Source organism: Macaca thibetana, chromosome 13 (assembly GCF_024542745.1).
Source record: "Macaca thibetana thibetana isolate TM-01 chromosome 13, ASM2454274v1, whole genome shotgun sequence".
In the NCBI taxonomy this organism is placed as follows: Eukaryota; Metazoa; Chordata; class Mammalia; order Primates; family Cercopithecidae; genus Macaca; species Macaca thibetana.
Window position 1 is genome coordinate 37,346,989 of NC_065590.1, and position 27,361 is coordinate 37,374,349.

The 27,361-nt window shown below is 40.0% G+C and overlaps 4 protein-coding genes and 1 non-coding gene across 5 annotated transcripts in view; 2 read left to right on the top strand and 3 right to left on the bottom strand.

Moving 5' to 3' along the window:
• The window catches only part of NFU1 (NFU1 iron-sulfur cluster scaffold), a 532,135-nt gene that overhangs the window by 239,750 nt on the left and 265,024 nt on the right, over positions 1 to 27,361 (top strand). The window lies entirely within an intron of this gene.
• Positions 1 to 27,361, bottom strand: part of SNRNP27 (small nuclear ribonucleoprotein U4/U6.U5 subunit 27) — a 716,203-nt gene that overhangs the window by 225,990 nt on the left and 462,852 nt on the right. The gene's annotated exons all lie outside the window — the stretch shown is intronic.
• Positions 1 to 27,361, bottom strand: part of ANXA4 (annexin A4) — a 192,089-nt gene that overhangs the window by 145,333 nt on the left and 19,395 nt on the right. The gene's annotated exons all lie outside the window — the stretch shown is intronic.
• Positions 8,197 to 27,361, top strand: part of AAK1 (AP2 associated kinase 1) — a 224,816-nt gene continuing 205,651 nt past the window's right edge. Inside the window, exon 1 of the mRNA XM_050754373.1 lies at positions 8,197 to 8,540. The gene's annotated coding sequence lies outside the window, so the exon portion shown is untranslated. The remainder of the gene's footprint in view (positions 8,541 to 27,361) is intronic.
• Positions 15,553 to 15,656, bottom strand: LOC126934561 (small nucleolar RNA U13). Its single transcript, XR_007719024.1, has one exon. It is a non-coding gene; the product is annotated as a small nucleolar RNA U13 (small nucleolar RNA).

A 27,361-nucleotide genomic window follows, 5' to 3' on the forward strand; every position in this document is an offset into this window, starting at 1 on the left:
CTGATAGGCATGAACCACTGCACTCAGCCCTACCTGGCATTATTCCTCGAACTTTACTACAGAGATTGCAACACCCAAATTACATCCATCACATAATCTGATAGTTTCAGAATAACGTGAACTTATTTGGAGTTTTAGCCTTTCTAACGCAACTGTGTCCACGTGCATTCGGGCAGATGTAATGGCAATTTGATGGTAGGATAGATATTTGATAAGAGATTCCTTTCATGAGTTGTGACACCACATCCTTGTTTGAATTTGCAACAAACTCCCTACTTTCTAAAGTGAAGCATGGTATAGAGTAGTCTTAAGCTTTTCAATTAATTGGACTTGAGAGTTTTCATCTTAAAATTTTTGAGAAAAACTGTAAATACTTCTGAGCTCACAAATCACAATCAAGGAGATCCACAAAAATGAAAGAATTCAGTATATTTAGGAGCTTTTCTCTTTAATTTTACGTAGCTGATCTTGAACATAAAACAACTTCTTAAAACAATCAACTCTTGTTATGCGGCATTCTCTTACCTGGAACTCTCTAAATTGCCCTTATGCATAGTTCCAAAAAAATGTGAACAATGTTTACGGGTTTTAATCCAGAGGCCCTGAGCTAAGAGATAATGAAATCTAGGTTCACCACCACTTTGTTCTGCCATAACCAGTTGTGCATTCTGGGACAAACCCTCTTGCCTTTTTTGTTCACATCTAAATGTTGTCGTAAGTTCCATCCAAATCCAAGAAAACAGAGTAATACATTACCCAGCTATCTTTCTAAGGGCTCTTGCCTGTCTCCATATACTCTCTAGTAGACGTGTGAGTGTGCAGGTATGTATGGAGGGACAGACTGAAAAACAGTCTCAGTTGGGAGTCTTGGAAGGAAGAGGAAAAGGAGGAGGAGGAGGAAGAAGAAGACAGCGCATATCATTCCTCTTTGGTTTCTCAGAAGAGGTAATTTCAAAACAAAACTAAGCCAACCTATCAAAACAAGATAATGACAAGGGAGAAAGTAAAGGTTTTTGATCAAATTCATTTCACAATCATTCTTCCTGTCCCCACAAAGCTATCTGAACTGAGATCTTATTAGCAGACTCCATTTCCAGTAAACATCACTCAGTTAGAACAAAAACGGGAAGCTCCCACATGTAGCGGCTGGAAGGAGTCCCAGATGCAGGAAGAGGTTTGTATGACATCATCCAGAGTTATGCAGTAGGAGAGTCTGCAGATTAGAAAAATATAGTTCACCTAAGAGTTCTTTTCACTAGGAACTTTTAGCCAGCATTTAGCAGGCCTAAGTTTGTTAGAATATATGTTTATTGATATATGTGTGTTTATTTAACCCATACGTAGAAATGTATATATCTCTTGGAAATTATTTAAATGCTAAGGAAAACTTTATTCCAGTCTCTCTGTGTGTATAAACACTTAAAAGACCAGAAAAAAATATAGACAAATACTATTATCCTTCTGTATGTAGAAAAATTTTGTTCCGGTTTTAAACAATAACGTGGTTGTTTTAGTAAAAATGATACATGCTTATTGTAAAATATTAAACAAATTAGAAAAGCACAAAAAAGACCATAAAAATCATCTGACTTCTCAAGACAGAAATAAACACTGACAGAATTTTGGTAAGAACTCTGCAGACCTTTCTCATGCCTGGAGATAGATGTTCACTCTCACATGAGTGGCATGTTCTTGATTTGCTGCATTGTATTTCTCCTTACTCCTCAATAATGTCGTTCATCTCTGCAAATGTCAGCAAATACAGGTATGTAACGTGACTTAAGGACCTCATGGTTTTCCATTTTATTTTGTTTCATATTTTGACATACTTAGTCAATCCCATATGAAAAAAAATACAGTTGTTGAGAAAGAACTTGTTAAGCTTCAAAAGAACCATTATGTAAAGAATGTAAAGTTATTTAAAGAAACTCATTTACACAAGAATCTGGTTTAATTGTCTCTACTCCAAAAGCTTGAAATAGTGTATGTAGACAGTGAGATACTGTAAACACGTAAAAGGGTATTTTTATTATTACTGAACCATTAAATAAAATTAAATGTTTTAAAAAGCAAGGATGAATCATAAAGTAAAACTCAATAGATTCCACAACATAGAAGAAATGTAAAATATCATAAAGAAAATTTTTAAAAATTTATCGAAACAAATGGAAATTGACATACAACATATGAAAACCTACGGGATACAGCAAAAGCAGTGCTAAGAGGGGAGTTTATATCAATAAACACCTACATCAAAAAAGTAGGAAGGTTTCAAATAAATGATCTAAAGATGCCCTCAAGGAACCAGAACAGAGAGAACAGGCCAGGCATGGTGGCTCACTCCTGTAATACCAGCACTTTGGGAGGCTGAGGCAGGAGGATGGCTTGAGCCCAGGAGTTTGAGACCAGCCTGGGCAACACAGGGAGACCCTGTCTCTACAAAACATTAAAAAAAAAAAATTAGCCAGACACAGTGGTGCACACTTGTGGTCCCAGCTACTTAGGAGGCTGAAGTGGGAGGATCACTTGAGCCCAGAAGTTCAAGGCTGCAATAAGCCATCACAGAGCCATTGTACTCCAGCCTGGGCAACAGCACAAGACCCTGACTCGAAGGAAAAAGAAAAAAAAAAGCAAGAACAATCCAAACTCCAAATTAGCAGAAGAAAATAAATAATAAAAAATTAAATGAAATACAGACTTAAAAAATAATACAAAAGATCAATGAAATGAAAAGTCATCTTTCTTAAAAAGTAAGCAAAATTGATAAATTGCTAGCTAGATTAACCATGAAAAAGGAGAGAAGACACAAATAAATAAAATCAGAAATGGTCCTGGAACAGTGGCTCATACCTGTAATTCCAGCACTTTGGGAGGCCGAGGTGGGTGGATCATGAGGTCAGGAGTTTGAGACCAGCCTGACCAACATGGTGAAACCCCGTCTCTACTAAAAATACAAAAATTAGCCAGGCATGGTGGTGCACACCTGTAATCCCATCTACTCGGGAGGCTAAGGCAGGAGAATTGCTTGAATCCGGGAAGCGGAGGTTGCAGTGAGCCGAGATTGCACCACAGCACTTCAGCCTGGGCGACAGAGCGAGACTCTGTCTCAAAAAAAAATAAAAAAATAAAAAAATAAAAAAATCAGAAATGAAAAAGGAGACATTATAACTGATACCACAGAAATACAAAAGATCATCAGAAACTATTATGAACAACTATATACTAACAGACTGGAAAACCTAGAGGAAATGGACAAATTCTTGGACACATACAGCCTACCAAGGTTGAATCAGAAAAATATTGAAAACCTGGCCGGGCGCGGTGGCTCAAGCCTGTAATCCCAGCACTTTGGGAGGCCGAGGCGGGCGGATCACGAGGTCAGGAGATTGAGACCATCCTGGCTAACCCAGTGAAACCCCGTCTCTACTAAAAAATACAAAAAAAAAAACCTAGCCGGGCGAGGTGGCAGGCGCCTGTAGTCCCAGCTACTCGGGAGGCTGAGGCAGGAGAATGGCGTAAGCCCGGGAGGCGGAGCTGGCAGTGAGCTGAGATCCGGCCACTGCACTCCAGCCTGGGCGACAGAGCCAGACTCCGTCTCAAAAAAAAAAAAAAAAAAAAAAAGAAAGAAAACCTGAACAGACCGATAATGAGTAGTGAGATTAAATCAGTAATAAAATGTCTCTCAACAAAGAAAAGTCCAGGACCAGATGGCTTCACTGCTGAATTCTACCAAACTTACAAAGATCTAACACCAATTCTTCTCAAACTATTCCAAAAAAATGAAGAGGACAGAATTCTTTCTAACTCATTCTATGAGGCCAGCATTACCCTTACACCAAACTAAGACAAGGACAAAACAACAAAAAAAGAAAACTAAAGTCATTATCCCTGATGAACACAGATGCAAAAATCCTCAGTGAAATACTAGCAAACGGAATCCAACAGCACATCAAAAAGATAATACACCATAATCAGGAGAGATTTATCTCAGGGATGTAAGGATGGTTCAACATATGCAAATCAATAAATGTAATACATTACATCAACAGAATGAAGGACAAAAACTGTGATCATCTCAACTGACACAGAAAAAGCATTTGATAAAATTCAACATACCTTCATGATAAGAATTCCCAACAAACTAGGCATAGAAGGAACATACCTCAACATAATAAAGGCCATATAGGACAAACCCACAGTTAACATCATACTGAATGGGGAAAAGATGAAAGTCTTTCCCCTAAGAACTGGAACAAGACAAGAACGCCCACTTGCACCACTCCTATTCAACAGAGGATTGGAAGTCCTAGCCAGAGCAATCAGGCAAGAGGAAGAAATAAAAGGCATCCAAATTGGAAAAGAGGAAGTCAAATTGTTCCCCTTTGCAGATGACATGATCTTATATCTAGAAAAACCTAAAGGATGCACCCAAAAACTTTTAGAACTGATAAATGAATTCATTAAATTTGCAGGACACAAAATCAATGTATAAAAATCAGTAGCATTTCTATACACCAATAATGAACTAGCTGAGAGAGAAATCAAGAAGGTAATCCCATTTACAATAGCTACAAAAAAGAAATGCCTAAGAATAAATTTAACTAAGGAAGTGAAAGACTTCTATAAGGAAAACTACAAAACACTAATGAAAGAAATTGAAGAGGACACAAACAAAATGAAAAGACATCTTTTGTGCATAGATCAGAAGAATTAACATCCTTAAAATGATCAAACTACCCAAAGCAATAATCAGATTCAATGCAACTGCTATCAAAAGACTAGTGTCATTTTTTACAGAAATGGGGCAAAAATCCTAATATTTATGTAAAACCCAAAAAAGAGCTTGAAGAGCCAAAGCAATCCTGAGCAAAAAGAACAAAGCAAGAGGCATCACACTACCTGACTTCAGAATATATTACAAGGTCATAGCATAGCAACCAAAATAGCATGGTATTGGTATAAAAACAGACACATAGACCACGGAACACAGCATCCGGAAGTAAATCCATTTATTTCTAGCCAACTGATTGTCTACAAAGGGGCCAAGAACAGATATTTAGGAAAGAACATACTCTTCAATAATTGGTGCTTAGAAAATTGGATATGCTTCTACAGAAAAATGAAATTGGAACCCTAGCCATCACCATATGCAAAAATAAACTCAAGATGGAGTAAAGACATAAACATAAGACCTACAACCAAAAGCTACTGCAAGAAAACACAGGGTAAACACTTTAGGACACGGGTGTAGGGCAAGAGTTTATGGCTAAGACCTCAAAAGCACAGAAAAAAACCCCACAAAAATAAGCAAATAGGACTATATTAAACTAAAAACTTCTGCACAGCAAAGGAAACAATAAACAGAGTGAAGAGACAACCTGTTTAATAGGAGAAAATGTTTGCAAACTATTCATCCCACAAGGGAATTATATCTAGAATATATAAGGAACTCAAACAACTCAAGTAATCCCATTGAAAAGCGGGCAAAGGAGATGAATAGACACTTCTCAAAAGAAGTCATATAAATGGCCAGGCATGGTGGCTCACGCCTATAATCCCAACATTTCTGGAGGCTTAGGTGGGAGAATTGCTTGAGCCCAGGAGCTCAAGACCAGTCTGGGTAACATAGGGAGACCCCATCTCTACAAAAAATAAAAACAAATTAGCCAGGCATGGTGGCATATGCCTGTGGTCCCAGCTACTTGGGAGGCTGAGGTGGGAGGATCACCTGAGCCCAGGAGGTTGAGGCTGCAATGAAGAGTGATCATGCCACTATACCACACTCTGGCCAACAGAGTGAGACCTCGTCTCAAAACAAAACATTTTTTAATAAAATAAAATTTTAAAAACCACAAAATATTACATATACTTAATAAATATGTAATGTGTATCAATATAAAACCAAAACACTAAAAACAACTCAAAAAATAGCTAAAGCAGACCTGACAGAAGGTCAATATAGCAATATATAAACAGACCATGTAAACCAATAAGGATGGCAATTCATAGTAGAAAAATAGCTTGCAACTTACAAATACTTACAAATAACTTAAAATTTAAATATAGCTAAATATCACTATTAGGCCGGGCGCAGTGGCTCAAGCCTGTAATCCCAGCACTTTGGGAGGCCGAGACGAGCGGATCACGAGGTCAGGAGATCGAGACCATCCTGGCTAACACGGTGAAACCCCGTCTCTACTAAAAAAATACAAAAAACTAGCCGGGCGAGGTGGCAGGCGCCTGTAGTCCCAGCTACTCGGGAGGCGTAGGCAGGAGAATGGCGTGAACCCGGGAGGCGGGGCTTGCAGTGAGCGGAGATCCGGCCACTGCACTCCAGCCTGGGCGACAGAGAGAGACTCCATCTCAAAAAAAAAAAAAAAAAAATCACTATTAAATAAAATTAAAACAACAGACAACTTTTTCACCAACAGTATACAAGATTTTAAAGATGAGCTATTACATATATAGTAATTAGTACTCGGTTAAAAACTAAGTGCCTCATGAATATTAGGCCTTATTATTCTTACTCAGGGGTGTAATATATTTCTGTTGAAAGTATAAATTTGTGGGCTGGGCGCGGGGGCTCATGCCTGTAGTCCCAGCACTTTGGGGGTCCTAGGCAGGAGAATTGCTTGGGCCTGGGAGTTGGAGACCAGCCTGGGCAACATGGCAAAACCCAGTCTCTACAAAAAAAATACAAAAATTAGCCCAGCAGGGTGCTGTGCACCTGTGGTTCCAGCTACTCGGGAGGCTGAGGTGGGAGAATCTCCCGAGCCCAGAGGTCAAGGTGGCAGTGAGTCATGATGGCAGCACTACACTCCAGCCTGGGTGACAGAGTGAGAGACCCCGTCTCAAAAAAAAAAAAAAAAGAAAGAAAAGAAAAAAAGAAAGGAAAAGAAAAGAAAGTGTAGATTTGTAATGCCCTTCTGAAAAAAAAAAAGAAAAAGCGATTTAGCAACATAAACCAAGAGTTGTAAAAATATTTGTAATCTTTACTTGGTAATTCTACTTCTAGAACTCTCATTAAATAATAATTTGAAAGGTAGACAAAGCCTTTGTACACAAAGAAGCAGATCACCACATTATTTATAACAGAAATTGTAAATGGCCTAAATGTCATAGGGGCAAAATGTGTACAGACAAACCTTGCAGACACTGCAGGTTCAGTTCCAGACCACGAAATAAAGCAAATTATCACGATAAGGCGAGTCACATAAATTTTTTTGGTTTCTTGGTGCATATAAAAGTTACGTTCCCTTCACAGTAGAGGAGGGGGAGAAAGTTGTGTTTGCACCATACTGTAGTCTATCAAGGGTGCAATAGCATTATGTCTAAAAATACGAAAGTAGCACTATTTTCTCCAGGTATAGGGCAGGATACCTGTCACATGAGGGTCTTCAGGGGAGAAGGGAGCTGCTCAGAGAGTTAATTCCTAGGTTTTATGGCTTGCTTTAGGGGTGAGAAGTTCTGGTTTGTATGACCTTCCTTAAGGACAAAGAATTCCATTTTCTATAACGTGCTTCTGGGGAGAAATGGGTAGAGGTTGCAGTGAGCCGAGATGGTGCCACTGCACTTGAGCGTGGGTGACAGAGCGAGACTCCATCTCCAAAAAAAAAAAAAACATAAACAAACAAACAAAAAAAAACAGTTTATGTTAGAGTACAATTTTTGAAATGAGATTTTAAAAAAATTATCAATAGTTACTGAGTTGGAGAATCAATTATTTTTTATTGTAAGAGGATGACAGAGAATAGGTATTGAAGTCACAGGTTAATAATTTAGAGGAGAAAGGGCTGATAATGTCTTATATTTCAATGTTTCTAGAAAATCAGCCTGCAGGAAAACTTTTCCCAAGCTTACCCAGTTTGAATCTTGAAAGTGTTTCTTTTTCCTCCCTAAAAATAAACACAGAAATCGTTGAGTGCTTCTGTAAAAAGACAGAAGCATAAAATGACTGTTGTATTTCTACACATTAGGTATGTGTTCCTTCACTAGCTTGCCCAGGAACAAAAGCAAATATCATGGCTTGCTCTTATCAATTCATAATTCTTTATTTCCGTCACAGTGTGTTCCCATTGATTACACACAGGAATAAAAATAGAAAACTCTGAGCTAGTGCCTTTGCCAGTTGCGCAGATGACTTTCTGAACAAGGAAGTTTTATATGGGTGGATGGGCATAGGAACTTGCCTTGAAATGTTAAAAAAAGGCAGAAAAAAAACCAGCAGAACCTATTTTTCATTGTAGGGGAGCCCAGGTTATCCTGCTTATCTGAAATTAAGCCCAAATCCTAAAAATTCTGAATACCTGCTGTCAGCCTCCTGCAAACGGGCCAGGTTGCCTAAGGAATGTCGTGAGAGAGCTGGCAGAGGCAGAGGACAGGACAGGTACCAGCAAACACGACTTCATCATGCAGCTATTTTCATGTCCTCCCAGCCCACTGAAATGCTGATAATGGCTTGGGTCAGCTCAGCAAACACATTTTGGACACCTCCTTTGCACCAGACACAGTGTTCGCTGAGGCACACAGGGCGGCCCCAGGTAAGAAGCACGGTGGGCAGCCAGCTGGGGGAATGTGTGACGGGACCCACTCTCCCTAGCCCTTCACCCCAAAGTCTTGTGCAGGGTAAGGAACATCAAGGTGGGATGGATTCAGTCCAGCTTCATATCTCCCCAGGTGCTTTAGTCTGCAGGGGGTGCAGAATCCCAAGGGGACCCTCCCAGCCCACAGTCCTGTTTGGCACTGGGCCAGGGCCATTGAGCGGGAGAGGGAGTTCAACTTCTCCTCAGGTGGAGAAGTCAGCTCCCACTGAGGGCAGCTGCAGGTCAGCACTTTTCTCCTTCACTTTGTGTGTGTGTGTGTGTGTGTGTGTGTCTTTGAAAAAAATGTTTCTTTTCTTTTTTTATGTATACTTTAAGTTCTGGGGTACATGTGCAGAGCATGCAGGTTTGTTACATAGGTATACACATGCCATGGTGGTTTGCTGCGCCCACCAACCCGTCATCTACATTGGGTATTTATCCTAATGCTATCCCTCCCTTAGCCCTCCCAACCCCCAACTCCAGTGTGTGATGTTCCTCTCCCTGTGTCCTTGTGTTCTCATTGTTCAACTCCCACTTATGAGTGAGAACATGTGGTGTTTGTTTTCTGTTCTTGCGATAGTTTGCTGAGAATGATGGTTTCCGGCTTCATCCATGTCCCTGCAAAGGACATGAACTCATCCTTTTTTATGGCTGCATAGTATTCCATGGTGTATATGTGCCACGTTTTCTTAATCCAGTCTGTCATTGATGGACATTTGGGTTGGTTCCAAGTCTTTGCTGTTGTGAACAGTGCCGCAATAAACATACGTGTACATGTGTCTTTATAGCAGCATGATTTATAATCCTTTGGGTATACGCCCAGTAATGGGATTGCTGGGTCAAATGGTATTTCTGGTTCTAGATCCTTGAGGAATTGCCACACTTTGTTCCACAATGGTTGAACTAATTTACACTCCCACCAACAGTGTAAAAGCATTCCTATTTCTCTACATCCTCTCCAGCATCTGTTGTTTTCTGACTTTTAAATGATCGCCATTCTAACTGGCATGAGATGGTATCTCATTGTGGTTTTGATTTGCATTTCTCTAATGACCAGTGATGATGAGTTTTTTTTCATATGTTGTGTATACTAATTGACTATATAGAGAAAAAAATATACTGACTTCCATAAAGCCACCACCAGCATCATAAAATCTTAGTGTGTTCCCTTAATTGTTTCAGGTTTTTAAAAAAAGAAACAAAGTGATAACACTGTTGAAACCGTTTATGAACCTCTCCCCAAACCAATTTCCTTCCCTCTCTCCCCATGCCTAGTCAATATTCTGAATATCTTCTTTGGCATTTGCTAGCATGTTTTTATGCTATTTCTACATATGTAGGTATCCACAAAAATGTTGTTTGGTTTTGCTGCTTTTGAAAGGTATAATTTATATAAACAAAATTATACTATCATGGATTTGTTAGATACACAATATTGTTTAAAATACATAAAAGGCTGGCTGTGGTGGCTCACGCCTGTAATCCCAGCACTTTGCGGGGCCAAGGCAGGCAAATCACTTGAGGTCAGAGTTCAAGACCAGCCTGTCCAACATGACAAAGCCCCATCTCTACTAAAAATACAAAAATTAGTCTGGCGTGGTGGCACACACCTACAAACCCAGCTACTCAGGAGGCTGAGATAGGGGAATCACTTGAACCCAGCAGGCAGAGGTTACAGTGAGCCGAGATTGCACCACTGTACTCCAGCCTGGGTGACAAAGCGAGACTCTGTCTCAAAAAATAGATAAATAAATAAAAAAATACATAATAAAGTACATAATAACCTTTTTTTCACTCAGTAGTGTTTTATATTCAACCACGTTGATTCATGCAACTGTAGTTCATGAATATCCCACAATTTATCTCCAATCTATAAATAATAGATTGCTTCCAATTATATTTGTTTGTTTGTTTGCTATAAAAACAATACTTTAAGATCATTTCCCACATGTCTTCTGGAAGCCATCCTCAGGAGTTTCTCTAGGATGTAAACACGTGAGAATTGAATCACTGAGTCTAAGATTTGTGCACTTGTAATAAAATATCATACTGTTTTGCAAATTAGTAGTACCGTTTATACTCTCAGTTGCAGTGAATGAGAGTTCTAGTTGCTCCACATCTCATCAACACTTGTTGGTTTCTGACTCTTTAGCAGTGATAGTATGCCTTACGAAGGATTGGTGTTGGATTTCTCTATGAATGAAGTCAAGCATCTTTTTTGTGTACTTATTGACAATTCATATGTGTGTGTATATATATACATTTTTGAGATGGAGTCTCACTATATCGCCCAGGCTGGAGTGCAGTGGCGCAATCTCAGCTCACTGCAAACTTTGCCTCCCAAGTTCAAGCAATTCTCCTGTTTCAGCCCCCCAAGTAGCTGAAATTACAGGCATGCACCACTACACCCGGTTAATTTTTGGATTTTTAGTAGAGACAGGGTTTCACCTTGTTGGCCAGGGTAGTCTAGAACTCCTGACCTCAGGTGATCCACTGGCCTTGGCCTCCCAAAGTGTTGGGATTGTGGGTGTGAGCCACCATGCCCAATTCATATTTTTTATTCTGTAAAATGTCTTGACAGATCTTTTTTGCATTGCTTTTTCTCTTGTGTTGTTTCTTATTGATTCATAGGAGTTCTTTACATATTCAGGATGCTAAACTTTTCTGTTACTTGAGTTGCAGATATTTTCATTGAGTTTTAGCCAGTAATTTTACACATTTTATCGTACTTTTATAAACAAAAGTTATTGATTTTAAGGTAGTCTCAAATTTATCATTTTTTAAAGATTTGTGCTTTTTGTGTTTTATTTAAGGAATCCTTCTCCACCCCAAAGTTATAAAGCTATTCTACTCATTCTATTCTCTGAATATTTAAAACATTTGGCTTTCACATTTAGGTCCATTCTGAATTGATTATTGATTGTACTCTCTTCTCTTTCTTTCCTTCTTTCCTTCTTTCCTTCTTTCCTTCTTTCTTCTTTCTTTCTTTCTTTCTTTCTTTCTTTCTTTCTTTCTTTCTTTCTTTCTTTCTTTCTTTCTTTCTTTCTTTCATCTCACTCTTTCACCCATGCTAGAGTGGAGTGGTATGATCTTGGCTCACTCCAGCCTTGACCTCCTGAGCTCAAGTGATCCTCCCACCTCAGCGTCCTGAGTAGTTGAGCCTACTGGTGTGCACCACCATGACTGGCTACATTTTGTATTTTTAGCAGAGACAGGAGTCTCATTATGTTGCCCAGGCTGGTCTCGAACTCCTGAGCTCAAGCATTCTGCCCTGTTTCAACCTCCCAGAGTGCTGGGATTACAGGTGTGCACCACCACGCCTGACCCCGAATTGATGTTTATGATTGATGTAAGGTAAGGGTCCACTTTCATTTTTTCCATAGATAACCAAATCTTCCAGTACTGTTTGCTCTTTTCCCCATGTATATGTCATCTATCAGGTCTCCATTTATCCATAGGTCAATTTCTAGTCTCTCTATTCTGCCAACTGTCTATCCCTATGCCCACGCCACATTGTCTTAGTTACTATAGCTTTATAATTAGGGTGACCTTGCTTCAAGTTTACTGTGGGCCAGTCACCATCTATTTTAGCATTTGTCTCCTTTGTCTTTTTTCTTTTTTCTTTTTCTTTTTTTTTTTTTTTTGAGATGGAGTCTCGCTCTGTCGCCAGGCTGGAGTGCAGTGGTGCAATCTCGGCTCACTGCAACCTCCACTTCCCGGGTTCAAGCAATTCTCCTGCCTCAGCCTCCCGAGTAGCTGGGACTAGAGGTGTGTGCCACTACACCCAGCTAATTTTTGTATTTTTAGTAGAGACGGGGTTTCACCATGTTGGCCAGGATGGTCTCCATCTCTTGACCTCTAATGATCCACCTGCTTCGACTTCCCAAAATGCTGAGATTACAGGCGTGAGCCACCGTGCCTGGCCATTTGTCCTTTTTTAGCCACATATTCATAGTTGCATTATAATATGCATTTATAGTTGCATTATAATATGCTGGAATGAGTTTGGTAAACCTTTACTTTGTGCTTCAGTTCCTACCCTGTCTCTAGTGTATAAGACACGTGTGCAGCAAACACAGTTCTCATTGTGACACAAGGTTAAAACTGGAATGTCACTAGTAATGATCAGTACTTTTCCCCCCAACTCTTCCCAGAGGCTAGATAACTATTAAGTCTCTTTTGAGGGCAGCCTGCTGGGCACTTATCAGTAAAATAAGGCAAGGAAGGTGAACTCTTTACAATCTTGAGTAGTGGTGGGAGAAGTGTTAGATGTGGTTGCCCCGATGACTATTTGATATACAAGACAGTAGGACCAGGCCAGCCAGGCAACAGAGTCATTGGGAAACATGAGAAATTCTAGATTAGATGATATAAACTATGTGTAGGAAATAAAGACTGAACAGTTCTGCAATAAAGAATATAGGAGGTACATGGACACTTTTGTTACAGTGGTTTTGGTATTTATTGTATGGTAAAAATCTGATTTTTTTTTTTTTTTTTTTTTGAGATGGAGTCTTGCTCTGTCACCCAGGCTAGAGTACAGTGGCGCGATCTCAGCTCATTGCAACCTCTGCCTCCTGGGTTCAAGCAATTCTCCTGTCTCAGCCTCCCGAGTAGTTGGGATTACAGGTGTGTACCACCATGCCTGGCTAATTTTTTGTATTTTTAGTAGAGACGAGGATTTATCATGTTGGCCAGGCAGGTCTCAAATTCCTAACCTCCAGTGATCTGCCCACCTCAGCCTCCCAAAGTGATGGGATTACAGGCGTGAGCCACCGTGCCCGGCCCTATGATTCTTTATAAACAAAAATTTGTTTGGTTACACCCTTATACTGGTAATAAATTGTTTGACAAAAATGGGCTCAAAAGGTCGGGCGCGGTGACTCACACTGTAATCCCAGCACTTTGGGAGGCCGAGACGGGCGGATCACGAGGTCAGGAGGTTCGAGACCATTCTGGCTAACACGGTGAAACCCTGTCTCTACTAAAAATGAAAAAAAAAAAAAAAATTAGCCGGGCGTGGTGGCGGGCCCCTGTAGTCCCAGCTACTTGGGAGGCTGAGGCAGGAGAATGGCCTGAACCCGGGAGGCGGAGCTTGCAGTGAGCCGAGATCGCGCCACTGCACTCCAGCCTGGGCGACAGAGCAGGACTCCGTCTCAAAAAAAAAAAAAAAAAAAAAAAAAAAAAGGCTCAAAAGGAATGGAAATAACGTATATGTTTAAATAAATAATTTTAATTTCTCAAGAAAATACATGATGACTATATAACGTTTGTGTGTCAACGTTTACCATCTTGTGGGACATGTGGTAATATTACCAACCACATGAATACCAGAAGACAAGCCTGATCAGAAGCCAAAGTGTCTCATTCCACAGACAGAAGTTATATACAGCATAAGACGGCTGTGCCTGGAGACAATGAATTTCCACATGCAGAAGGTGCGTTTTACATATCACTTAGTGAAACCTAACTTCATCAAGATCAAATGACGGTTCTAAATTAATATTTATCATTATACAAATATATGTATGTATCTATACATACATATAATGAGAAAGACATATATGTGTATATTTACCTATATATAAATGTAGAGAGAAATATCTGGAAGACTATATCTCAAGAGTGATTGCCTCTAGGAAAGGGACAATTCATACGTTTTTAAAAAAATTTTTTTGTAGAGACAGGGTCTCACTATGTTGCCCCAGGCTGGTCTTAACTCCTGGGCTCAAGCAATCCTACCACCTCAGCCTCCTAAAGTGCTGGGATTATAGGCGTGAGCCACCATGCCATATATCGTACTTCTTTGTCTTCATTTAGCTTGTCTATATTCTCTTACTCATTCCTTACACTTCTGTAATAACAAATAAAAATTAAAAAAAATTTCACTTGGAGGGGGAAATAACTGAATTCATAATCTTTAGTAAACAACCTAGAGTTTATAAAACAGATAAGCATGAACTTATAAACCAGTCCATGCATTGTATTGATGGCCCCAATTAAAGGCTACCTGGCTTCACACTCTTTGCTTTGTAATTTTGTTGTCCCTTCCTCCTGTTACTGAACATTCCTCTGGGAATGTACTTAGGCCAATGGAATGTTATCAGACATGAGACGAGCAGGGACTTGAAAAGCACCTGTGCATTTCTGCATGCTCAGTAGTGCATCTCTCCCCCAGCATGATGGCTTGTCCCAGCTAGCCCACTGGAGGAACGCAAAGACACGCAGAGAAAAGCAGAGACCATCCTAGTCCCACAAGTTCCAGTCAATCCCCAATACATGAGAGAGCCCAGCTGAGATCAACTGCTGATTCCAGGTGCAGCAGCAAGTCCCATCTAGATAGGAAGAATGGCTCAGCTGCCATGGCCTTGGGAGCAATGAGAATGAGTCTTCAGGCGCTTTGTTATCCACGTTGTTGGGTCAATAGAAAACTGATAATGGGCCGGGGATGGTGGCTCACGCCTGTAATCCCAGCACTTTGGGAGGCCGGGACGGGTGGATCATGAGGTCAGGAGATCGAGACCATCCTGGCTAACCCAGTGAAACCCCGTCTCTACTAAAAATACAAAAAACTAACTGGGCGAGGTGGCAGCACCTGTAGTCCCAGCTACTCGGGAGGCTGAGGCAGGAGAATGGCGTGAACCCGGGAGGCAGAGCTTGCAGTGAGCTGAGATCCGGCCACTGCACTCCAGCCTGGTGACAGAGCAAGACTCCGTCTCAAAAAACAACAACAAAAAAAAGAAAGCTGATAACAAAAAATAGATAATATGCTGTGTGGAGAGGAGAAGAAAAGTATAAAAGAGACAAAAAAGAGAGAAGAACTGACATAAGTGTTGCCACAGCATCCCCCTACATCACATCACAGGGTATCCTGCCCAGTTCTACACGGATAGGCCAGAGTATTTTGTACATTAGACTAAATCAATCTATAACATCTTTATGGGACTTCTCTTTTTTTCTTTTTTTTTCAGGTCAGATGGGTAATGTGCTGAGGTCATAACAAGATTTGAGTGTGGCACATCTCACACATGTGTGTGAATACCCAATCATTATGCCCATGAACTACAAAAGGATCTCTTTCTTTTTTTCAATAGCTTTGTCGAGATATTCACATACCGGTTTACCTGTGTGAAGTGTACAATTCAATAGTTTGTTGTATATTCACAGAGTTGTGCAACCATCACCGCAATCAATTTTGGAATGCTTGTATCACCTCAAAAGAAAATCCTGTACCCATTAGCAGTCTCTCTCATTTCCCTCCCACCCTATCTGCCTCCACAGCTCTAGGCAACCACTAACCTACTTTCTATCTCTATAGACTTGCTTATTTTATTTTATTTTATTTTGAGATGGAGTCTCACTCTATTGCCCAGGCTGAAGTACAGTGGTGTGATCTCAGCTCACTTCAACCTCCACCTCCCAGGTTCAAGTGATTCTCACACCTCAGCCTCCTGAGCAGCTGGAACTACAGGTGTTCACCACCACACTTAGCTAATTTTTGTATTTTTAGTAGAGACAGGATCTCGTCATGTTGGCCAAGTTGGTCTCGAACTCCTGGCCTCAGGTGATCCTCCCACCTCGGCCTCCCAAAGTGCTGGGATTATAGGCATGAGCCACCACACCCAGCCTGATGTTTTATATTTTATGTGGTTCTTTGTTACTGGCGTCTTTTACTTAGCATAATGCTTTAAAGATTCATCCATGTTGTAGCATGTATCAGTACTTAATTCTTTTTTATTGTGGAATAATATTGCATTGTATGAATAATCTATATTTTGTTTATCCATTCATCAGTTACTGTACATTTTGGTTGTTTCCACTTTTCAGCTACTGTGAATAATGCTGCTATGAACATTTGTGTATATGTTTTCTTTGCAGACATATGCTTTTATTCCTCTTGCGTATATCACTATGACTGGAATTCCTGTGTCATTTGGTGATACTGTTTAACCTTTTGAGAAACTGGCAAACTGTTTTCCACCAGTTGCACATTTTACATTTCTACCAGCATTGTATGAGAGTTCCAGTTTCTCCACATCTTTGTCAACACTTGTTATTGTCTGTTTTTTTCAATTACAACTACCCTAATGGCTGTAAAGTAGTATCTCAGTGTGGCTTTGGTATGCATTTCCCTAATAATCAATGATGTTTAGCATCTTTTCATGTGTTTGTTGGCCATGTATGTACCTTCTTTGCAGAAATACCTATTCAGTCCGTGCTGGAGTGCAGTGGTGTAATTTTGGCTCACTGCAACCTCTGCCTCCCAGGGTCAAGCAATTCTCCTGTCTCATCCTTCTGAGTAGCTGGGATTACAGGTGCATACCACAACACTCAGCTGATTTTTGTATTTTTAGTAGACATGGGGTTTTGCCATGTTGGCCAGGCTGGTCTTGAACTCCTGAACTCAAGTGATCTGTCTGCCTCAGCCTCCCAAAGTGCTAGGATTACAGGCATGAGCCATTTCACCTGGCCAACATAGCATTACTTTAGAGGTGCAGTCACAGAAAACCATCCAAGAAGCCTACCTGGGTTCAAGGGGAAAGGACATAGATGCCATCTCTTGATTGAGGTGGGGGGTAGGGTTTTTGGAAGAGCACATAGGATTGAACATATTATTGCAACCAATTTTGAAAAATACAGTCTGCCGCAGGAAGTTTAATGTGACTTGTTGAATTAATGACAATTGTATACCATCAATAGTAATACTTATTGACACCTACTCTATGCAAGAATCTAACTGATAGTGCTGTTGTGAAGATTAACTGATTGATACCATTGATGTGAAGCACCTAGAACAGTGACTGGCACATAGTAAGTGCACATAGTAAGTAAATGTTAGGTGTACTCTACAGTTAAGACAAATTAGAAAGCTGTAACTATAGTGTTAGCTTATTACCCTTCCCACCATTCAATTTTCAGTTGTTCATTCTGCTATTCTTTAAAACACACACACACACACACACACACACACACACACACAAGCTTTCTTGGTTTATGTCCTTATTTTGGTGGAAAAGCTTTCACCATCTGAAAGCTTCTTGAGAAAAGGTACATGGGAGATAAATATTTTGAAATTGTACGTGTCTGAAATCCATTTACCCCCACGCTTTACATTTTGATGGGTATGAGAATCTATGTTGGAAGTTATTTTCCCTCAGATTCTAAATACATTATTCCATTATCTTTCAGTTTCATGCGTTGCTACTGAGAAATCAGATGCCATTCTGATTCTGGATCCTTTATGTGAAACTTCATTTCCTCCTGGGTACTTGTAAGATCTTCTCTATGTCCACAGTCTTCTGAAGTTTTATCACAATGTGCCTTGCTGTGGTTCTGGTTTTGTCCATTGCACTGTACTCAGTGAGCACTTTCAATGTGGAAATTCATGCTCTTTAGTTCTCAAAATATATAATTAAATTATCTAATTCATTTCTTCCCCTGTTTCCCAGATGTCCAGGGCTGGCTTTCTGATCTTACCCTTTCTTATTTCTTTCCCTTCTCTTTGCCTTTTGCCTATGCATTCTAGGATATTTTCTAATTTTATCTTGTTAACATTCTGCTGAGTTTTTCGTTTTTGCTGTCGGATTTTTAATTTAAAAGAACTCCATTTGGTTCTCTGAGTGTTCATTTTTTAGAGTACTTATTCTTTTTTTATTGACACAGGGTCTTTCTATGTCACCCAGGCTAGAGTGCAGTGGCTGTTCACAGGCATGATAATAGCACACTACAACCTCAACCTGGGCTCAAGCAATTCTCCCACCTCAGCCTGTGGAGAATACAGGGACTACAGTCTTATGTCACCATGCCCAGCATTTCTGTTTTATCTGATCTTTCTCAGAGAAGCTCAATAGTAGATTTCTCAAAGTTTTCTTCTCCTCATAGTCTTTTTCTTCCTCATTTTGTTTTCCTTGTTAGTGTGTTTTGGATTCTATCTTTATTGTCAGATCCTTCCCTTATATTGTGATGACCTTTGGCTCTCTGCTCTTATTTAAGTGTGCCATATTTAGCAAAAAAAAAAAAAAAAAGGAATGAAAGAAAAGAAAAAGAAACCAGGACATCTGGTTAAATTTGAATTTTAGATAAAACAACAAACAATTTTTAGTATAGGTGTGTCTCATTCAGTATTTAGGACATACTTATAGTACATGAGTATTTTATATTTTAGTAAAACATTACTTGGTGTTTCACTGAAAATCAAATTTAACTAAGTGTCCTGTATTTTATCTCGCAAACCTAAGAGTGAGATCTGCAAAGCTGCCTGGAAGCCCTGAGTGCGTGTGTAAGTGGGTGGGGCTTGACAAGGGTGAGTTGACCAACAGGTTCCTCCAGTTTCATTGCATAAATGATTACATCTCTTCAGATCTTTCCTCTTAGATTCCCCAGAGAAGAGTATTCCAAACTCTCCATCTTAGTGAGTTTGGTCCTGGCTGCCAGAGTTCTAGGAGCCAAGTGGGAAGAATACCAAGCAGCTCAGTAGATATCATCTTAAGTTTCATGTGGCTCTTCAATTTCAGTACAGTAGCCCTAGTCTTGTGTTCATCTCTTGGCCTTGATGAAAGATGGCTGCAAGTTCTTTGCACCCTCCCACCCCTCCCCACTCAGGGATGGAGCCTAATCCCCTTCCCTCGAATCTAGGCTGGCCCTAGTGACAGGCATGACTTATTGAACGCAACAGAAATAACGTTCATCAGCTTCCAAGCTTGCATAATAAGAAGTCTTGTAACTTCTGCCTGGATGTCTTGGAGTATCCTTTCTGGAAACCCTGAGCCTTCATGAAGGAAATCTGATCCTGAGTCTGCCATGTGAAGAGGGCATGTGTAGACGCTCTAGTTGACAGTGCCAATCGAGACCAACCTTCCAGCTCTTCTTATCATGGTACCCAATATGTGAGTTCTCCAGACTGGCCCATCTGCCAGCTGGATAACACCAAGTGATCTTTCTTGATGCCAAGTGGAACAGAAGAATTGCTCGGTTCAAATTCAGAACCAGAAAATCATGAGATATAATGGTTATTGTTTTAAGTCATCTTCAAGTGTTGGGGTGGTTTTTAGGCAACCTTAGACAACCAGAACACCTCGACTACATCTGGTGTCCCCATTCCAGAGAGCCCTGCATGATTCTTCAAACAACATGCTTCCAATCATCCGCCCTGGCGGAAGAGGAGCCGTGGCCACTGTGCAGTGTTGGGGAGACTCACTGCTTCTTGTACAGACTTACAAGAAATCGTCCTGGGTTTAGTCTCACCTACACACCCACTTTCAGACGCATCTAGTGCAAAAAACTCTCTTATCCCAAGAAATTCTACTGTCATGTTGCTTCTTGGTTTTCCCTACTTCTGGTTTGAAAGTCGGCTTTCTCAGATCTGCTAAGTCAGTTATCACCTGTTTGCTTTCCAGGTTCCAAACTCTTATTATTTTTTCTCTCTTCTTCCCTTGTCCTTGTGAGATTTAAAAAATTTTTGAGATCTACCTTACTCTGTCACCCAGGCTGGAGTGCAGTGGCAAGATCATAACTCACTGTAATCATAGCTCACTGCATTGTTTTTTCTAGAGCTGGGGTCTCATCATCTTGCACAGGGTGGTCTTAAACTCCTGGGCTCAAGCAATCCTCCTGCCTCAGCCTCCCAAAGTGCTGGGATTATAGGAATGAGCTACTGTGCCTTGTTACTCTTTTTCATTTAATAATAGTTTCTTGCATTGCATTTCTTCCTTAGTTTGATTTTCTTCATTCTGAAATACAAATTTTAGTAGCTCCTTTAGGAAAGGTCTATGAGTTTAAATTTTCTCAGCATTTTTTTTTTTTTTTGTCTGAAGCTTCCTTTATTTCATCTTATGCTTCAAGTATGCTTAGCTGGGTACAGAATTCTAGTTTTATTTTTATATTTTCCTACCCACTTTGAAGACATTAATCCTTTGTTTCTGGCCTATATTGTTGTCATGAGAAGTCTTCTGTCTGTCTAATTGCTATTTCCTTGTGAGTAATCTATATTTCCTCTCTTTGAGTTCTTAAGTCCGTCTGCATGTCTTTGTCAGTAAATGTAGCTATATGTGGATTTGCTTTTCTTTATGCTTTTAGGACTTATACTTCTGGAATTTGAAGAGTTACATCTTTTTTTGGTCCTGGACATTCTCAGTCATTGTCATTTGCCCCCTCCCTTCTATTATCTGTCTTATGTCTCCCTTCTATTTTAAGTATGTTCCTATCTTCCATATCTCAACTTTTCACTCATTCTCTCTCTCTCTCTCTCTCTCTCTCTCTCCCCCTTCTGGCAAATAGCCTCAGATTTATCTTCTAGTTAATTGGTTCTTTCTCTTTCATTGTGTCTTATCTGCTATTTAACCATTTGCTTTAAATTTCGGTGATTATGTCTTTCATTTCTAAAATTTCCCTTTGGTAGTTCTCTAGATTTACCTGTTGTTTCTTCATACACTCTTTTTTCTTTTTTTTTTTTTTTTTTTTTGAGACGGAGTCTTGCTCTGTCGCCCAAGCTGGAGTGCAGTGGCGCAATCTCGGCTCACTGCAAGCTCCGCCTCCCGTGTTCACGCCATTCTCCTGCCTCAGCCTCCCGAGTAGCTGGGACTACAGGAGCCCGCCACTGCGCCCGGCTAATTTTTTCTATTTTTAGTAGAGACGGGGTTTCACCATGGTCTCGATCTCCTGAACTTGTGATCCGCCCGCCTCGGCCTTCCAAAGTGCTGGGATTACAGGCGTGAGCCACCGCGCCCGGCCTACACTCTTTTTCCTAATCATAGGGTTTTGATTTCTGATTTCATTTGTAATTATTTTAAACAATATTTATTTTACATCGCCTTTTAGAATGTTAGTCTAATATTTCAGGATTTTAAGGCTCCAATGCTCTTGTTTTGTTCTCTTAACTGAGCTCATGGGTTTTTTTTTTTTTCTTGTGTTTTATGCTGTTTTTCTATGAACTCTTTTTTACACTGATTTGTTTTAGTCCATGAGACCTTCACGTGACCTTGGTTGAAGGAGTATCCACAGTGATGTTACGTTTGCTCCTGTAAGTGCCTCTAGGGTTTACCATTGGCCCAGAATCAATTTTTATGTTAACTTCTTAATTTAAGGGTTTCTTGACCACAAGGAGAGTATAAAGCAAAGTCAAAAGCAATGTGAAAAGCAGGTCTGGGTTCTTAATGACTCCACAGAAATTCTTTTTTCTTACTCTTTCTTCTGCATATATAAAGACAGACAAGAAATACATACATACATACATACATGCATACATACAGATAGACAAGAAAATATCTATTTTCTTGTCACCTCTCTGGGCTGGTGAGTAGATTTTTTTCTATGTTTCCTTTCACTGAGGGTGCCACTCTTTGAGAGTTCCAGCTTCACACAGGATTATCTGTCTGTAGCAGGCCCAGGACTAGGTGCTTTATTCCTAGGTATGCCTTAAAATCCAATTTCTTGACTTACGGCATCTTCTCCCGAGCCCCCATTACCCCCAGCAATTGCAATGATAGCTGGAATCTTTTCCCTCTGATTTCAAGACCTGCTTCCTTTCTGTCACCTGCCAACTTACATTTCTTTCTTGCAAGCACGAAAGCTATACGTTTAAAATCTCACCTTGTTGCCCAGACTGGTCTCGAACTCCTGGCCTCAAGCAATCCTCCTGCCACAGCCTCCCAAAGAGCTAGGATTACAGGTGTGAGCCACCATGCCCTGCTCTATTGCTGATTTTTATACATGATTCTTACTTAACTATTCTGAAAACCAAATACTTGTATTTGACACATGCCATACATAGTAACAAAAGCATCACTTGAGCCCAGGAGTTCAAGGCTGCAGTGAGCTATTGATCACACCACTGCACTCCAGCCTAGGTGACAGAACAAGACCTTGTCTCTAAAAGAAGAGATAATAAAAAAGTAAATAAATAAATAAGAAAAGCATACAATGCCTTTTATCACACTCCTCACTTAATGACTTACTTGTAACTTTAGTGACACATTTTAGTGCATTGTTTCAAAATAAGTAATAAAGAGCATATTCTTTTCATCTTGGTTTATAACATAAAGTGGAGAAGCCAATTACATTAGAGCAGTCTAACTTTCATCTTGTCGTTACTAATGTTTCTAGATGCTATCTCTAATTTATTTTCCAATGGTTTATAATCTTTCTTGAAACATATATGAACACATATTTGTATTGCAAATCAACTTAGACAAAAAAGAAGTTAGACTTTTTTTCACAAAGTAACCCTGATTTACCTGGTTTGTTTCACAAATAGGACTGACTTTACTAACTAGATCTGTTTTCATAAACTAAATGAGCAAAATCTGCATCTCCTCAGGTTTGACAAAAATAAATTTAGATTGGCCAGGCACGGTGACTCACGCCTGTAATCCCAGCACTTTGGGAGTCCAAGGCAGGTGAATCACGAGGTCAGGAGTTCGAGACCAGCCTGACCAACATGGTGAAACCCCGTCTCTACTAAAAATGCAAAAAAAATTAGCCGGGCAAGGTGACGCACACCTGTAATCCCAGCTACTCTGGAGGCTGAAGCAGGAGAATCGCTTGAATCAGGGAGGCGGAGGTTGCAGTGAGCCGAGATGGCACCACTGTACTCCAGCCTGGGCGACAGAGCAAGACTCCGTCTCAAAAAAAAGTAAATAAATAAAAAAAAATAATAAATTTAAATCACATTATAAGAACAGCATTTTACCAAGAAATAATTGTATTGAAAAGGTGCTTTGAAGTGAATATTATTTCTATTTTCTGAACTCTCTCTGAGAATACTGGGTTAAACAAAGTACCGCTAAGAGAAATAATAGCAGTCATTTGTTAAATCTTGGTGAAACTGTTTTGATATCTTTCCTAGAAAGTGAGGGTATGAACAGCCTCAACAGCTGGGGAATAAATTTGTGCAAGGAGAGGTTTCTATTGTTTGCTTTTTATTTTTATATTTATTTATTTATTTATTTTTTGAGACGGAGTGCAGTGGTGCAAATCTCAGCTCACTGCAGCCTCTGCCTCCCAGGCTCAAGCAATTCTCCTGCCTCAGTCTCCCAAGTAGCTGGGATTACAGGAGTGTGCCACCACAGCAAGCTAATTTTTTGTAGTTTTAGTAGAGACGAGTTTTTGCCATGTTGGCGAGGCTGGTCTCCAACTCCCGGGCTCAAGTGATCCTCCTGCCTCGGCCTTTCAAAGTGTTGGGATTACAGGTGTGTGCCACTGTGCCCTGCTTATTTTTTTTTTGTTTTTGATAGAATTTAAAGAGGATTGTTGAAGTTAAAGTTGATACATTTTTAAGAATAATTTTTGAAAATAAAACCTTTGAATATTTTTGCTTATATCTCAGGGTGCAAAGAAATAAGTAATAGTATTAAAGGGAACTTCTTCAAGCCTCATCCACTTATACATTGAACAAGTTACCCCAATGCTTATATCTATAAAAATTTTTAAATAGGCATAGAATTGATAGAATTAGTGAACAAAAAATTTTAAATCCCCATTCACCTTGTGAATAAATGCATTTCCAGTATGTTTTTATTTTTTGTGATTATCAAAATTTGTATTATACATATATTGTTCTAATCAATTGTATAAAGTTAATAAGTAGCATAAATCAATCCAGAAGAAAAATTTTAACACTTAGAGACTTATACTCACAGGAAGTTAAAAGCTTAAATTTAAAAGTATATCCATATTTGATCATAGAGAATTATAATATAAAACCAATAAAAGAATTCCCAGCATAAAATTATTACTTTAGAATAAAATATTTGGGGAAGCAAAAATATATGTTCTAGTAGAAAAAGCAATAACGTGAAATTTCTAACTGTTGGAGAATAAGTATGATGATGGTGAATATAGTCCATCGAATATGTGATATTTAGTCTCCATTGCATACATAAAAATAGTAATATAAGTTTTCTTTTATTTATAAGATGCCAAAAATTATATCCTTTGTAATCATTTAGAGTTGTGATGAAATTTCTATATGTCAACTTTAAAATATATGAGAGAGTACAAGGTGTTAAAAATTAATGTAGTGTGCCAGGCACGGTGGCTCACGCTTGTAATCCCAGCACTTTGGGAGGTCGAGGTGGGTGGATCACAAGGTCAGGAGTTCAACACCAGCCTGACCAAAACAGTGAAACCCCGTTTCTACTAAAAATACAAAAATTAGCTGGGTGTGGTGGCGGGCACCTGTAATGCCAGCTACTTGGGAGGCTGAGGCAGGAGAATCGCTTGAACCCAGGAGGCAGAGGTTGCAGTGTGCCGAGATTGTGCCACTGCACTCCAGCCTGGACAGCAGAGAGACTCCATCTCAAAAAAAAAAAAAAAAAAAAAATTAATGTAGTGATTGTATCAGCAAAAACATTGGAAAGCCACTGTAATAGTTCACAGTGTATGATATTTCACAGTTGTTTCCAGCAGAAAGGCTGTATATTTCTACTGTGGCCTAATCTCTGCCCTCCTGTTACACCAGCAAGAACTAATGACCAGGTGCAGTGGCTCACACCTGTAATCTCAGCACTCTGGGAGACTGAGGCAGGCAGATCACCTGAGGTCAGGAGTACAAGACCAGGCTGGCCAACATGGTGCAACCCCATCTCTACTAAAACTACAAAAATTAGCTGGGCGTGGTGGCGCATGCTTGTAGTCCCAGCTACTCAGGAGGCTTAGGGAGGAGAATAGCTTGAACCCAGGAGGCGGAGGTTGCAGTAAGAGGAAATCAGGCCACTAAACTCTATCCTGGGGGACAAAACGAGAGTCCATCAAAAAAAAACCCCAAAACTGCTGTATGTTGTATTTGGAAAATATGTGCAGAGAAGCACTAAACTCTGAAGTTTCTAATGAACTGGGGTCAATACTGTATTCAGTAGTTCAGTAGTTATGACCAAGCATCATGTATATTTTTTTAAATTACACTTTAAGTTCTGGGATACACGTGCAGAACGTGCAGGTTTGTTACACAGGTATACACGTGCCATGGTGGTTTGCTGCACCCATCAACCCATCATCTACATTAGGTATTTCTCCTAATGCTATCCCTCCCCTAGCTCCCTACCCCCCGACAGGCCCCTGTGTGTGATGTTCCCCTCCCTGTGTCCATGTGTTCTCATTGTTCAACTCCCACTTACGAGTGACAACATGTGGTGTTTGGTTTTCTGTTCCTGTGTTAGTTTGCTGAGAATGATGGTTTCCAGCTTCATCCATGTTCCTGCAAATGACATGAACTTATCTTTTTTTATGACTGCATAGTATTCCATGGTGTAAATGTGCCACATTTTCTTTATCCATTCTATCATTGATGGGCATTTGGGTTGGTTCCAAGTCTTTGCTATTGTGGACAGTGCTACAATAAACATATGTGTGCATGTGTCTTTATAGTGGAATGATTTATAATCCTTTGGGTATATGCCCAGTAATGGGATTGCTGGGTCAAATGGTATTTCTGTTTCTAGATCCTTGAGGAATCACCACACTGTCTTCCACAATGGTAGAACTAATTTATACTCCCACCAACAGCGTAAAACCATTGCTCTTTCTCCACATCCTCTCCTGCATCTGTTGTTTCCTGACTTTTTTTTTTTTTTTTTTTTTTTTTTGAGACGGAGTCTCGCTTGGTCGCCCAGGCTGGAGTGCAGTAGCACGATCTCAGCTCACTGCAAGCTCCTCCTCCCGGGTTTACGCCATTCTCCCGCCTCAGCCTCCCGAGTAGCTGGGACTACAGGCGCCCGCCACCTCGCCCGGCTAGTTTTTTTGTGTGTGTATTTTTTAGTAGAGACGGGGTTTCACCATGTTAGCCAGGATGGTCTTGATCTCCTGACCTCGTGATCCTCCCATCTCAGCCTCCCAAAGTGCTGGGATTACAGGCTTGAGCCACCAAGCCCGGCCGTTTCCTGACTTTTTAATGACCGCCATTCTAACTGGCATGAGATGATATCTCATTGTGGTTTTGATTTGCATTTCTCTAATGACCAGTGATGATGAGCTTTTTTTTGTATGTTTGTTGGCTGCATAAATGTCTTCTTTTGAGAAGTGTCTGTTCATATCCTTTGCTCACTTTTTGATGGAGTTGTCTGTTGTTTCCTTGTAAATTCGTTTAAGTTCCTTATAGATTCTGGATATTAGCCCTTTTTCAGATGGATAGATTGCAAAAATTTTCTCCCATTCTGTAGGTTGCCTGTTCACTCTGATGATAGTTTCTTTTGCTGTGCAGAAGCTCTTTAGTTTAATTAAATTCCATTTGTCAATTTTGGCTTTTGTTGCCATTGCTTTTGGTGTTATTGTCATGAAGTCTTTGCCCAGGCCTCTGTCCTGAATGATATTGCCTAGGTTTTCTTCTAGGGTTTTTATGGTTTTAGGTCTTACATTTAAGTCTTTAATCCATCTTGAGTTAATCTTTGTATAATACAAGGTGTAAGGAAGGGGCCCAGTTTCCGTTTTCTGCATATGGCTAGCCAGTTTTCCCATCACCATTTATTAAATAGGGAATCCTTTCCCCATTGCTTGTTTTTGTCAGGTTTGTCAAAGATCAGATGGTTGTAGATGTGTGGTATTATTTCTGAGGCCTCTGTTCTGTTCCATTGGTCTATATATCTGTTTTGGTACCAGTACTATGCTGTTTTGGTTACTGTAGCCTTGTAGCATAGTTTGAAGTCAGGTAGTGTGATACCTCCAGCTTTGTTCTTTTTGCTTAGGATTGTCTTGGCTATCCAAAAATCCTCAGTAAAATACTGGCAAACCGAATCCAGCAGCACATCAAAAAACTTATCTGCCACAATCAAGTCAGCTTCATCCCTGGG